Genomic DNA, 14,712 nt, shown 5'->3' with positions numbered 1-14,712 from the left:
GTTTTTCAATAAAGTTGTTATTGAAATTGTAATATTGAATACAATAAACTAAGGTCCTGAGGCTATTTAATGTAGTTTGAACTTTATATAGTGATATAAATGTGGATAAAGTTCAAATATATAGCCAAAATGGTATATAGTATATGAATAAGATTGGGCGCCTTATTCTGGTGACACTATGGATGTGGCCCACTTTGTAGTTAGTACAAACGATGTGATCCTGAATCATTCATATGTGAGTGGAGGCATCCTATGCAATGAGTTTTCATAAGACTAAACAATGAAATAGTCACTTTTTACGTTCTAAATGTCATTTTATGTATAAAACTGACTATTTCGTTAATTGATGACCTAAGTAACTTAATCTTAATCCTGAGCTAACTATGAACTCATGTTCACTCAGAATTATCCTTAGATCTGCATAGGTGAGGGCAGTTCATCATCGTTGGCCCAATAAGCCTCCTATTTCAGGGGTAAGATTAGGTGGATAGCTGGGAATATAGGGTGCAAGACAGAATTCACTCCTACTCGTTATAGGGATAGTAGATAGGTTGTTCCCTTTAGTATTGAATCCAGGTCTTGAACAAAGGGCTCCACTCTCTCTTTGGCCCGAGAGGGGTTCGGTTTATAGTTGGACCTTAAACCAGTTGTTCATTAGAGGATCAGTGGAACTTAAGGAACAAGATGTAGTCTTATGAGTAAAACGATTTTTATGATCCAGCCGAGATTACGAACAACTTGTAAATTATTAGTTTACTGATTATGGTTATATTAGATGAACAGAAATATATCTACAGTGAGGGGAGTGCAATTACGGGACTTTAGTGGAATGTCCCGTTAGTTAACAAATGTTGATTAATTAGGTTAAAGGGTTTTACCTATTAATCTCGGATTGTTGGAGCCCATGATCTGTAGGCTCATTAGGTTTCCCTACTAGCTCATATGGAATAAACTTAAAACAGTATGATAGAATAATTCGAATTATTCGAATTAGGTGGAGAGAAATCGATAAGTATATGTGATATAGTAGTCGGTTTTTTCAGTTTAGAGATACAGCTTTAATATTTAAATATGATTTAAATATTAAGAATAGGAATACGTTCATATTCGGAAGCTCAAAAATAACGGAAATGGTCAAAATTGTAAAAAGTCAAAGAGTTGACTTTTGACTTTGAAAAGTCAAACTTTGACCAACCTTATATTCAAATGTGATTTGAATTTCGAGAAAATGAATGCGGATTCATGCTCGGGAGGTCAAAATTAGTCAATACGAAGAAAAAAAATCATAAAAAGTCAAAATGTTGACTTTTTGGTCAAAGTTTGACTTTGACAAAATGGCTATTTTGCCCTTTGACTAAAATTAGTGGAAAAATCCAAACTTTTGTTGGATAATTCCACTAACAAAATAGTGGGCTAGATGTTGGCTTATAGTGGAGATATTAAGCCCACTTAGATAGTGGATTCTAGGTGTTGGGTTTTTATGAATTGATTTCATGCAATTGTTCCATGGCCCTTTTCTATAAATATGGGCTTTTGATTTTGGATGAAAGACTTTTGACTTTTTGCCAATTTTAGTTTTCAAAATGTTGCTGGAAAAATAAAAACCCAAACCACAAAATTCCATTTATTTTTCCATCTCTTTCTCTCTCTCAGGTTCTTCATTCATCGGGTCTCACAACCCGGTTCTGAGTCTAGAGGATAGTAGATCAACTCTAGTGGTGGTCTGGAAGAGTTCGGGTCGAGATTCAACGAGGAAAAGCATTGTCCGAGAGTTACAAAGGTTGTATCCCATCTCTTTTATTTACTGTATTTTCCTTCATTGTGCATGTTATTTTCCTTTTAATAAAAGTAATTAGAGTATAATTAGATTCTTTTTCCGCGTCGTGTTTCATCAGAAATAAAGGCCAAAGAGCTAAGAGGTCATGGGTTTAATCCATAGTGGTCATTTACTCCTACGAGTTTCCTTGACACCCATATGGAAAATGTTTTTTTTATTAATCGATGTTTTACTTAAAGGCAGACATGTTTTAAAAAAATTACAAAAATAGAAAAAATTTGGCCCTATTCTGTAACCATTTCGCATTTGGGTGTTGGTTTTTGTTCCGGCAATTGTTGGGTGCATGTTGGTCGTCATGCACTTATAACTTCTTTCAGATCATGCGATTGATAATCTTTCTATCTCGGGGTCAATACTAGCTTTCGGCGCATCGCCTACACTTCAAATATTGTTTGCAACTTGGTTGCACAAGCTACAATACTCCCAAGGTAAAAAGGATGCCTGCGAAAACACAAAACTCAACAAACTATTAGCTGTCAAGTCCCCAACAACGGTGCCAAAAACTTGATGCGTGGAAAATGGAGTAAATAAATATACGTTTATCGTTCGTTTTCCATGAGTTGCTGGTCATGCGTTGGACTAAGGGATATGCAATATGTGTCTAAGAATCTATGCTATGACCATGCATTCCTGCCACAAGTTTTCTTGCTCTCTCACCAAGTATAACGAGATTGCAAGTTTCTGGGGTGATCCGAGGTCGAACTCAGGGACTTGTAGCTAAATATTGTGACGTAATGTGTTTTTAGAGAAGAATAAAAGAATGTTGAAGTTTAAGGACTATGCACTACTCCTACTCCTAACTAAACAGATTAAGCAATAGAAGTATGACTATGAGAGTTAAAGACACAGCAACTATTAACATGTAATAAGATGTATGGAAAGATAGATAAAATTGTGGAGGGGATGACTTCACTGTAACATTAAGCTTGATCGCAAGGGTAACCCCAGCCAGTGCAAGCTATGCGATTATGCTATACACAATTGACTAAGACACATGCGATAGTGTCGATAGAACTTATATCTAAGTCTCTATTCTTACTCACGTACTCCTACACATAAAAAGGTGATCGCATACCACCGTATTCTACTTCTGGACACATGCGATGAGACCGCATACTGACATATCCTATCTATAGGGTTCATGCGCTGTGTAATAGCCTCCATTCTTGCTTATGTGATCCAATCTGACTCTCCCAAGTCTAGATTTGGTTTTTTAGACTACTCTCCCAAGTATGACCAAATAATGAATGATGCACTCATAAGATAAGGTAATCACATAAAGCATGGTTGACATAAGATTATTCCCATCCCTAGGAACACTGCTTACTTCGCTTAGTGAGTTCAACTACTTACCCTCTCGGGTAATTAGTCACTGCTGATTCTGCTCATAGACAAGCATTGTGACCGCTCATAGACAAGCGTTGCTACAACCTCACATTAAGCAAATAGGATTTTCTCGCAATACTCATGCAACTCACACTTGTCGGTGGTTCACTACATGCTTCATATGTTTATGCCACATGATTAAGTATGCGATACTCTAGAAATCTTACTTAGTCGTTGCAATGAAAGTAAAGGAAGATAAAGAAGAAGTAAATGAAAATGGAATCAAAGGAAATAGAGAAATGCATTGATCACAGAATGTATTAATGTCTTAAGCCATAATATAATACAATACAGAGAGAAGAGATGTGGAAGGCCAGATAGGGAATGTCTTGCTTCCATCAGATGTGTGTCAAGGTTGCCGGTGGTGCTATGGATGGGCAGTGGAGTAGTCTCTCTCGAGATCTATCTCCAGCGAAGCTTCGGTCGTCACTCTGAATGGTTGGAGGAATGAAGAATTCTCAGAGAATGTCTTCTCACGCTTTCGTCTGGATCACAAGGATCTGCCCTAAGGCAGAAGCTCGGATAATTTCAAGTTAGGCTCTAAGGCTTCTATTTATAGAGCTCGATCTCCGACAACTTTAATGGTCCTTCTCTGAATTTCTGTAGCTAACGACGTGATGTACCTGCTCTGAATCTCTGTAACTAATGGCATGGTAGGTGAAATGTCCACATCATCTTTTGATACTCCCGAGGTATGCGTTCATGCTTGGTTTTCGAAGTATCATCGCATTCCACCACTCTTCCGTTCATCCCTCTATTATGGTTATTACTCTGTAGCCGCAACCTCTATGCGATGGACGCATGCGGTTAATGGTCGCAACATCCATGCATTGATCGTATGTGATCGCCTCTGCGATGGTGAGATTCCCCGCATGCGATCGATTTCTGTGATAGCTACAAAAATAGACAATTGGACGCAAAATAACACATAATAGTGGGTTAGCCAAGATTTTCATTGCTGATCGACGCAAGCTCACTTTCTCATGAATTCTTAGTATAATCATCGTATATTCTTCTTATCAGCCCTCGTAATTCTAAATAAAAGGCCCATGATAACATACGTTTCTGCCCATCATCAAGCTCTCACATAAATCAACCTATTTGTGAATATTATATGATATTAACGTACAAAAATGGTAAGCTTGCCTTTTTTATCTTTTTGTCACAAAACAATTTAGCTTTCCTTGTTAACAACATAAAACATGAATGGCTTGGAATAGTTTTACAACAATATATGACGACATTTGAACAGTGCCTTTTAGGGAAAAAAATGTTAATAATAATTAAATAACTACTAAAAAGTAAATAAAAAAATTAATTGTCATATCGAGTATAACTCAATTAGCATACGAATAAGTTAGTGACCACTAAGTCTGTGGTTTGAATCTCCTTATCATCGGTTGTACTAAAAATTAAGTAAAATTGAATATAATCAATAGATAGTGGTAGAATTTATAAGTTTAATTAATTTTTAAAATATAAAAAATAGAAAACCAATAACGGTTATCAAACATTGAAAAAAATCAATGGACCTCATAATCTTTATAAAATATATAAGCTACTCCTCTCATTATCAATTGATTTCAGATGAAGCACCATGTAATCTAATATGATTTTAGAGCTCCCGAAGTCTAAATGAGTATTTGGTCAAAAAATAAAAAAATTGAGAACGAACCCAAAAGAGATACCTTCTTGAAAAGATCATATTAAGTATCTTATATTGGAGTTACTTCATTAACTACCTAATTGGTCTTGAGATGGAACCACGTGTTATCAAATATTTAAAATCAAACGAATTTAGAAAACTAAAGTTCAGTTTGGAATTTTTGTTGCTTTTAAAACAATTGGCAACAACTCCGCATTTAATAAACCAGTTGTCATGTGAAGCTGAATTAGTGTTTGATATATTTTAATTTTAAAATAAAATATAAAAACACATTACAACTACAAGAAATTTGGTTTTTCCCATCAAAAGTTCTCCCGATACTTATAAAAGCTTTGGGAGAACGAATTTTTCCTGACGATTTTTTTTAGGGCCGGGAAAACAAGCCTCTCCCAACAATTTATTCAATGGTGTTGGGAGAAATAGGCTATCTTGATGCGATTTCTTGGACCGTCGGCAAAAAAACGTTAGAGGAAAAAATTGTTAAAACTTTTCGCGATGCCTTAGGTTGAGGCGTCAGGAGATAGATATTATCCTCACAAGAAAATTTTTCTTGACAATTTTTGGACTTGTCCCGACGATTTTTTTGTCCAAAAAAAGCAAATTTGACAGGTTACATTTGGTAAATTCAAACCAGGTTTTTGTGGCTTTAATTATAATGACTAAATAATATACTAATTTTTATAATTTAAACTATAAATTTTATATGTTTAAATGATAGAAAAAATAATTGTTATAGACAAATGAAATGTACAAATGTTATTCAAATTTAAGTACAAACAAAATGTACGGAAAAACAAAAGCAGATTTAACATGAAAATAATTATTTTCATGATTTACATTAAAAAAATATTGTCCTTCTCTATGTCTTCATTTAATTCTAGATCCCAATCTTTCTCAAAATCACAATTACATAGAGTGTTTTTTTTAAATAATAAAAAATCTTTTTGATTTAGCTTAAAACGACCAAAGTAGATCTATTATTTTAGTTTTATTATATTAACATTTAACATCTATTTTATTATAAATTATATCTTTTGGCCATGTTTAATAACCATTTAGGCCCGTTAAATAACAATTTCGTCTTTTTTTTATAATTAAACCTATTTACTCACCATTTTTTATCATAATTTACATCTTTGTACATGATTAAATTCTTAGCCAAATTTTAAAAACAAAAACAAGTTTGTAAAAGCTACTTTTTTAAATTTTCAATATTTGGCTCGATTTTTAAACCATTGGTAAAAAGTAGATAACAAATGAAGAAATTTGGAGGTGTAAGTAGTGACTATAAGCTTAATTTTCAAAAATAAAAACTTAAAAATCAAATCATTACCAAACGAGGTCTTAAATATTGGCTTTTGGTTTTTGAATATTAAACTAGTTTTCTTATGACTTTCTTATCATAGTTTTCATCTTTCTTAATTAAACACTTGAAGAAAATATATATATATATATATATATATATATATATATATTTGCTTTCAAAATTGAGCTGTGTTTTAAAAAACGCTCCTAAAAGTAGTTAACAAAAAAAAAAATCAATTAATAAAAGTAATTTTGTTTAATTGTATAAAACACTCATAAAATCTTCAAAAGAAAATTAATATATGGAAATAGTGTTAATACACTTAATTTCAAAAAATAAATTAAAAATCAAATAGTTATAATTGGACGTTAGATATTTTAGAGATTTAAAAACCAAACAAAAGAATTTAACTAAAACTTCATATACCCAACATAAAATATAAACTTTATTATAAATATCACAAAAATAGATACTCAATGTTTAATGTTCTAGAAGTCATGTATAATTTTTATATTGTCCATATGCCTTATTAATTCATATTTGGTGTCTATGTAAGTTCAGATCTTAACTACTATTTTGCCTCTAAATAGTGGCATTTGGTGGATCTCAAAATAATACACATTTGTGAGAAATCCACTTCAAAATTTCATTAATTTTCATATTATCCAAATTTATTAATTTTAATTATATAATTTATATTATATTATTTTATATTTATTATTATTATATTATATTTTCTCAATATTTATATTCTCGTCGTGCTCCTCAATTTCACAACACAATATCAGTACGAGCTCCTGTTGCTTCCATCATTGAAGGTAGGTCCTAAAGTGTTGCCATGACAAACCTTATAAAATTAGAATTCACAGCCCTTGACATTAATAACAATTATTATTTGTCATGATTGCTCGATACCGAAATTCATCTGCATACTATGAACTTAGGAGAAATAATTAAATAAGAAAATATGACATCTAGTCAGGACAAAGAAAAAGCTATGATTTTCCTTCGTCATCATCTCTACTAGGGATTAAAAATGGAATATCTTACAATAAAAGATCTCCGTATTTTGTGGAAAATTTCGAAAGAAATGTATGATCATCAAAAGACAGTTATTCTTCCTAAAGTCCGTTATAAGTGGATGCATTTGAGGCTACAAGATTTTAAATCAGTAAGTGATTACAATTCTGCATTATTTAAAATCAGTTCAAAATTATTGTTACACGAAGAAAAAATTACTGATGCTAATATGTTAGAAAAGACATTTTCTACATTTCATGTCTCGAATATGCTCCTGCAATAGCAATATCGGGAGAAAGGTTTTAAATAATATTCTGAACTAATTTTATGTCTTCTCGTGACTGAACAAATAACGAGTTATTGATGAAGAACAACAAATCTTGACCAACTGGAACAACACCATTCCCTGAAGTGAATGTTGTAAATGTTAATAATCATGGTCGTGGTTGTGGTCGAGATTATGACCGAGTTAGAGGAAGAAATAATTATTATTTTCGTTGTGGTCGTTCTAATAATTTAAATTTCAAAAGAACTACACAAAATGATGATCACAAATAAAAAATTCCATAAGATAAGAGTTCAAGGAATGTTGAAAATAAATGCTTCCGGTGCGGAATGACTGGGCATTGGCCACGTACCTGTCGTATGTCAAAACACTTAGTTGACCTCTATCAAGCTTCCCTGAAGGAAAAAGAGAAAATTATAGAAAAAAAAATTTGCATACCAAGATAATGACATATTTGACCCATCCACATGACAAATTTGGATGTGACAGACTTCTTGAATCTCCTGAAGACAAGATTGGCACAGTTGGTGGAATATCAAATGTTTCTTTTGACTTTGAGAATATCTAGACTTAATGTTGTTGTTTTCTTTTATTTACCTTCATGTTATTTTAGTAACTTTTGTATGTTTTAAGTGTTTTTGTTATTGTAATTATTTTCTTTTAATGAAGAAACATAGATCATTTACATATGTTGGTGTTTCAAAAATGAGTAAAGAAGATCTATGTCTGGCAGACAGTGCAGCTACACACACAATACTTACAAATAAAAAATACTTTTCTAAATTGACAATGTCGAAAGTAAAAGTAAGTACAATATCAGGTTCTGCAAACTTGATCGAAAATTTTGGAAAAAAAAAATATTATTTTGCTCAAAGGAACAAAATTTATAATTGATAATGCATTGTCTCTAGTCAATCAAAGATAAATCTTCTAAGTTTTAAAAATATACGTTGCAATGGTTATTATATTCAGACTAGTAGTAAGAATAATGTGAAATATCTATATATTATCTCTACTGTCTCAAATGAAAAATGTATATTGGAAAATTGTCTGTTTTATCTTCTAGATTATATTATACTTATATACGAGTAATTGGAACATATGCAACAATGAACCTGAAGTTCATGAATCTAGACATATTTACAATTTAGCATGAACAATTGGGAATCCAGGATCTATAATGATGAGGAGAATTATTGAGAATTCAAATGGACACCCATTGAAGAACTAGAAGATTCTTCAATCTAATGAATTATCATGTGATGCTTGCTCTCAGGTAAATTAATAATTAGACCATCACTAGCTACAGTGGGGACTAAATTACCTGCATTTTTAGAATGAATTCATGATGATATATGTGGACCTATTAACCCATCAAGTGGACCATTAGATATTTTATGGTATTAATAGATGTATCCAGTAGATAGTCACATGTGTGCTTATTATCATATCGAAATCTTGTATTTGCATGATTATTTGCTCAAATAATTAAGTTAAGAGCACAATTTTCTGATTATACAATTAAGATCATTCGTCTTGATAATGCTGGTGAATTTACATCCCAAGTTTTTTATAATTATTATATGTTAATTGTGATAAGTGTTGAACATCCTATATCTCATGTTTATATACAAAATGGTTTATCATAATCATTCATAAAACGTTTACAATTAATTGCAAGACCATTATTTATGAGATCTAAGCTTCCATCATTTGTATGGGGACATGCTATTTTGCATGCAGTGTCACTTGTACACATTCGACTAGTAACTTATCATAAGTACTCGCCATTACAATTAGCTTATGGTCGTGAGCCAAATATTTCCTATATGAGAATTTTTGGGTGTGTAGTATATGTTCCAATTGCTCCACCACAACACACTAAGATGGGTCCTCAAAGAAGGTTAGAAATACATGTTGGATATGATTCTTCATCAATTATTAAATATCTTGAACCCCTAACGGATGGCGTATTTGCGGCACGATTTGAGAAATTGGAAAAATAAATTACATGGAATGTATCGTTATTATCTCATTTAGATGCCTGTACAGATCAATGTGAACTTGAAATTCAGAAAATAACTCATTTACAAAATATTGTAAATCAATTACTAGATGCATTTATAAATGCAAAGAAAGTAACTAAGTCACATATACCAGCTACAAATGTTCCATAAAAAAATGATATCCCAACACAACAAGTTGTGCAAATGTTCCAGAAGCGTGGTAAACCAGTGGGTTCCAAAGATAAAAAAAAATCCTCGAAAACGAAAAATAATTAATAGTAAAAAAGACTTGGTTGAGGATATAAATACCCATGAGGAAATCCTCGACATGACTAGTAAGGAATGTGAAATATCTAAAGATTATAATGAGATTTCAATAAACTATGTCATGACAGAAAAAAGATGGAATCGAACTAATGTAGTTATTATTGCGTATAATGTTACTCTTGATATTATATTTGAAAATGAGGATCCTGAACCAAAATCTATTGAAGAATGTTGATATAGAAAAGATTTGCTTCAGTGTAAAGAAGCAATCGAGGTAGACCTAAACTCACTTTCAAAATGGCAGGATTTTTGAACAAGTAGTTCAAACACTAGAAGGTATCAAACCTGTGGAATACAAATGGGTATTTGTGAGAAAAATAAATAGAAATAATGAAGTCACAAGATACAACGCAAGACTAGTTGCACAAGGTTTTTCAGAAAGACCTGATATTGATTATGAGGAGACATATTCTCTAGTGGTGGATGCAATTACAGTAAGATATTTAATTGGCTTGACTGTGTATGAAAGTCTGGATATGCATCTTATGGATGTAGTCACAACATATCTATATGGATATCTTGATAATTATATTTATATGAGAATCTCACAAGGATTTAAGGTACCTGAAACATATACATTAAATTCCCAGGAATGGTATTCAATAAAGTTATAGAGATCACTATATGGATTGAAACAATCAGAATGAATGTGGTTCAATCGCCTAAGTGAATATCATGGAAAGAAGGATATCAAAATAATCCAATATGTTCGTGTGTTTCTATAAATAAATCACAATCAGGTTTTCTATTATAATTGTATATGTTGATGACTGGAATATAATTAGAATTCTTGAAGAGCTTTCAAAGGCAATAGAATATCTTAAGAAAGAATTTGAGATGAAAGATATTGGAAATACAAAATTTTTCATTGGTTTGCAAATTGAGCATTTAGCAGATGGAATATTTATTCATAAGTCAACTTATAGAAGAAAAATTTGAAAAATATTTGATATGGACAAAACACATCCATTAAGTATTCCAATAGAAGTCTGTTCATTGGATATAAAGAAAGATATATTTTGACCTCGAGAAGATAATGAAGAACTTCTTGGTCCTAAAGTACCATATCTTGGTGCAATTGGTGAACTTATGTATCTTGCTAATAATACAAGACTAGATATTGCATTTTCAGTAAATTTATTATCTATACATAGTTCTTCTCCTACAAAAAGACATTGGAATGGAATTAAGTATATACTCTGTTATCTCCGAGAAAAAATCGATATGGGTTTGTTTTATTCAAATAAATCAAATTTTGATCTAGTTGGTTATGCAAATTCTAGATATTTATCGGATCCACACAAAGCTGGATCTCAAATAGGTTATCTATTCACATGTGGAGGAACAGACCATAACAACCACATCCTCAAATCATGCTGAAATTCTTGCAATTCACGAGGCTAGTCGAGAATGCATATGGCTAAGGTCAATGACCCAACACATCCACAAAATGTGTGACTTGTCTTCTAATAAAAATCTTCCAACATATTATATGAAGACAATACAACTTGCATAGCCTAAATCAAAGGATGATATATTAAAGGAGATAAAACAAAGCATATTTCACCGAAGCTTTTCTACACTCATGATCTTGAAGAAAATGACGACATCACTATATAATAAATTTGTTCGAATGATAAGCTGACAACTTATTTACAGAGGTATTATCAATCGCAACTTTTGAAAAATTGGTGCACAACATTGGAATGCGACGACTCAGAGATCTTAAGTGATGTTTTCTGAGAATGAGTAAATATATTGTATTCTTTTAGGAGTATGTATTATATGAAATATATATTCTTTTTCCTTCACTAGGTTTTTTTCCCATTGGGGTTTTCCTAGTAAGGTTTTAACAAGACATATTTCATATATATATATGGGTATCTACGGAGGAGTATTATAAATATCATAAAAATAGATGGTCAATGCTTAATGTCCTAAAAGTCATATGTCATTTTTTATATTGTCCATATGCTTTGTAATAATTCATGTTTGGTGTTCATGTAAGTCCACATCCTACTTACTACTTTGCTTATAAATAGTGGCATTTGGTAGATCTCAAAATAATGCACATTCGTGAGAAATTCACTTCAATTTTATAATTTTAGTTATTTTATTTTATATTATTATTATTATTATTATATTACATTTTTTCATATCTGTGTTCCCATCGTACTCCTAATTTTATTTCTGTTTGCTTATTTCTAGTGATGGATTTTGATTGCATTGTGATAAACTATCTTGTTTTCTTTTGTTACTTTGACCGTGGCAGCAAAAGCTGCCATAATCTCCATTAAAATTCTTGGAATCTATTCACATGTGTCATGTAGTGGGTCCATTATAATATATATAAAAAGATTCTAATGTTTGTGGGACCCTACTATTTTACTCCATGTTCTTTGGCCACATTCTCTCTTTCTAAAAATAGCTAGGTTTTGTAGGAGGGTACATGATAATGGTTCAAATCTCCTAATCTAATCATTTTTTGTGCTAACATAATTTAGGTGAAGTTTAATAACATGTTTTTAGGTTGATTGAGAGGATTAGCCATTTATTTGAAGAGAACGAGAGTCTAGGTTTCTATCAAAGAGAAACTCATTTTTCTCTATTAACATTTTATCAATCTTATTCTCGTATCATATTCTATTAATTTCATGTCGTCTCTTTTTTCTTTAATCATATATAATTGTCATTTGCTAAGCACATTCATTTTGTTTTTGATATTTGATTTTTCAAATCATTCTTCATTTCTCATAATTTTTTTAACACTGATTTTTATCTTTCTTAAGGTAACATTTGATTTCTTAACCAAATTCTTAAAAGCAAAAGGAAAATTTAAACATATACTTTTTTAATTAAAAAAAAGACATGAATTTTGAAAATATGATTAGAATTTAAAATTGTCACCGCAAACAAACTCATCGATAGATGTAGGGATTATAAGTTCAATTTTAAAAAATAAATTTGTTATCAACCAAACCCTAGGAATCAAATTTCGAAGGGTTAGTTTAGAAAAAGGAAGTGAAAAATGTATTTTCACACTTTTTTCGACTTGCAGATTCAAAATGTTATAATAGTTTTATAAGTTAGATTGAAAAGTCATAAACTTCATAAAGACGACTTAGAATTTTTTTTGTAATTTGTGTTTTTATTTTTAAATTTTTTTCAATTAAGCTTTTGTTCTTTTTTAATTATATCCTTTTGGAGACATGTTTTAAAAATTTAAGCTATATTTTGAAAATTAAAAAAAATATATATAAATTTCAATTATTATTATTTTTCTAAAATTTGACTAAAAATTCAAATGTTTCCTCAAGAATGTTGAAATCTTATTCTCAATAAATTGTTGAGAGACACAATTTTGAAGAACCAACAATAAACAATTAAACCGCATTTTGTAATCATTTCATTTTTTGTTTTTTATTTTTGAAAATTAAGTCTATTTCTTTCCAATTTTTTACAATGATTTGCATTTTTTTTAAGTATAATCGTTAAATTCTCAACAAAATTAAAAATAACAAAAACAAATTTTTAAATACTACTTTTTTTTACTTTTCAAAATTTGACTTGTTTTTTAATCCCTTGGTAAAACATAGATAAAAAAAGAATAAATTAGATGTGCAAGTAGCGTCTATAGACTTAATTTTTAAAAATAAAAACAAAAAAATAAAATGATAATCAAACGGGGCCTAAATACTTAACAAATACAATCTTTTTTTCTAAATACTATTGAAAACAAAAACTAGTTATGGTATGTAGAATATAATTTTTCTACTTGAGCCTTGCACTTGAAATTGAAGTCAAAATTTTAGGGAAAGAAAATTATTCATTTTATAAACCATTACTATCTCTGTATAACTAAAAAAAAATTATAAACAATTTTTTTAAAGAAAATTTGTCATATGACAACATAAACATTATTCACTTAACTAAGGCAGAGCTTAAAGTTCAGGTGAATAAATTAGCCGTGATAACTCAATTAATCAAAACATACCATTTAAATAGAAGGTAAAATAAAGTGTATTGACAGAGAAAATTAAACAAATAGTATAAATTATGCTAAGTTATTATTATTATTATTATTAATTTTTTTTTTTTTGGACTACAAAAGTTGTAAGGATGAGGGATCAAATCTTTTATAACGATCCGACCTTTTGAGTACTCTGACAATGATCGTTACTCTTAAATGCATACTTTCGTTCAAAACATTTTGACCATTATAGCAAAAAATCATTGAAATAGGGATGACTATTTCAAATCAATTTATTAAATCAATCGATAAACAAAGAAATAAAACATTTAATTGGAATCCACTAAAAACATAAATTTAAAACTGAAAAATATTAAAGAAGTTTAATATAAAAAGTTCTAGAATTTCAAATACCAAGACTCGTTTCAAACATGAAAACCATGAAAACATGAGTGGAAACTCCTGTCTAGTTCCAATGACACGATTGCAAATTCTTTTTGTCATTCGTTGGTTCGTCCTTGTCCTTACCTGAAAAACATATCATAAGAAATGGTAAGTATGAAATACTCAGTAAGTGACTCACTACTAGCCCTCTAGGTAACATGTTAAACATTTTACTTAGGCAATGGTGTACACTTATATCATACCAGTCGTAGTGAACTCAAAGGTCACATATCAGTCATAAACATAATTCCGAAGGAACACGCATTAGTCATAGATGTATACCAGAAGGTACATATATTAGTCGTAGATGTGTCCCGAGGGAGTACACTCAGTCATAGGTATATACCTAAAGGTACACAAATCAGTTATAGATGTGTCCCAAGAAAGCACACGCCAGTCGTAGGTGTATACCCGAAGGTATACAAATCAGTTGTAAGTGTGTCTTGAGGGAGCACACATCAGGC

Source organism: Benincasa hispida, chromosome 12, assembly GCF_009727055.1.
Source record: "Benincasa hispida cultivar B227 chromosome 12, ASM972705v1, whole genome shotgun sequence".
Lineage (NCBI taxonomy): Eukaryota > Viridiplantae > Streptophyta > Magnoliopsida > Cucurbitales > Cucurbitaceae > Benincasa > Benincasa hispida.
This window is presented reverse-complemented; position numbering follows the sequence as displayed.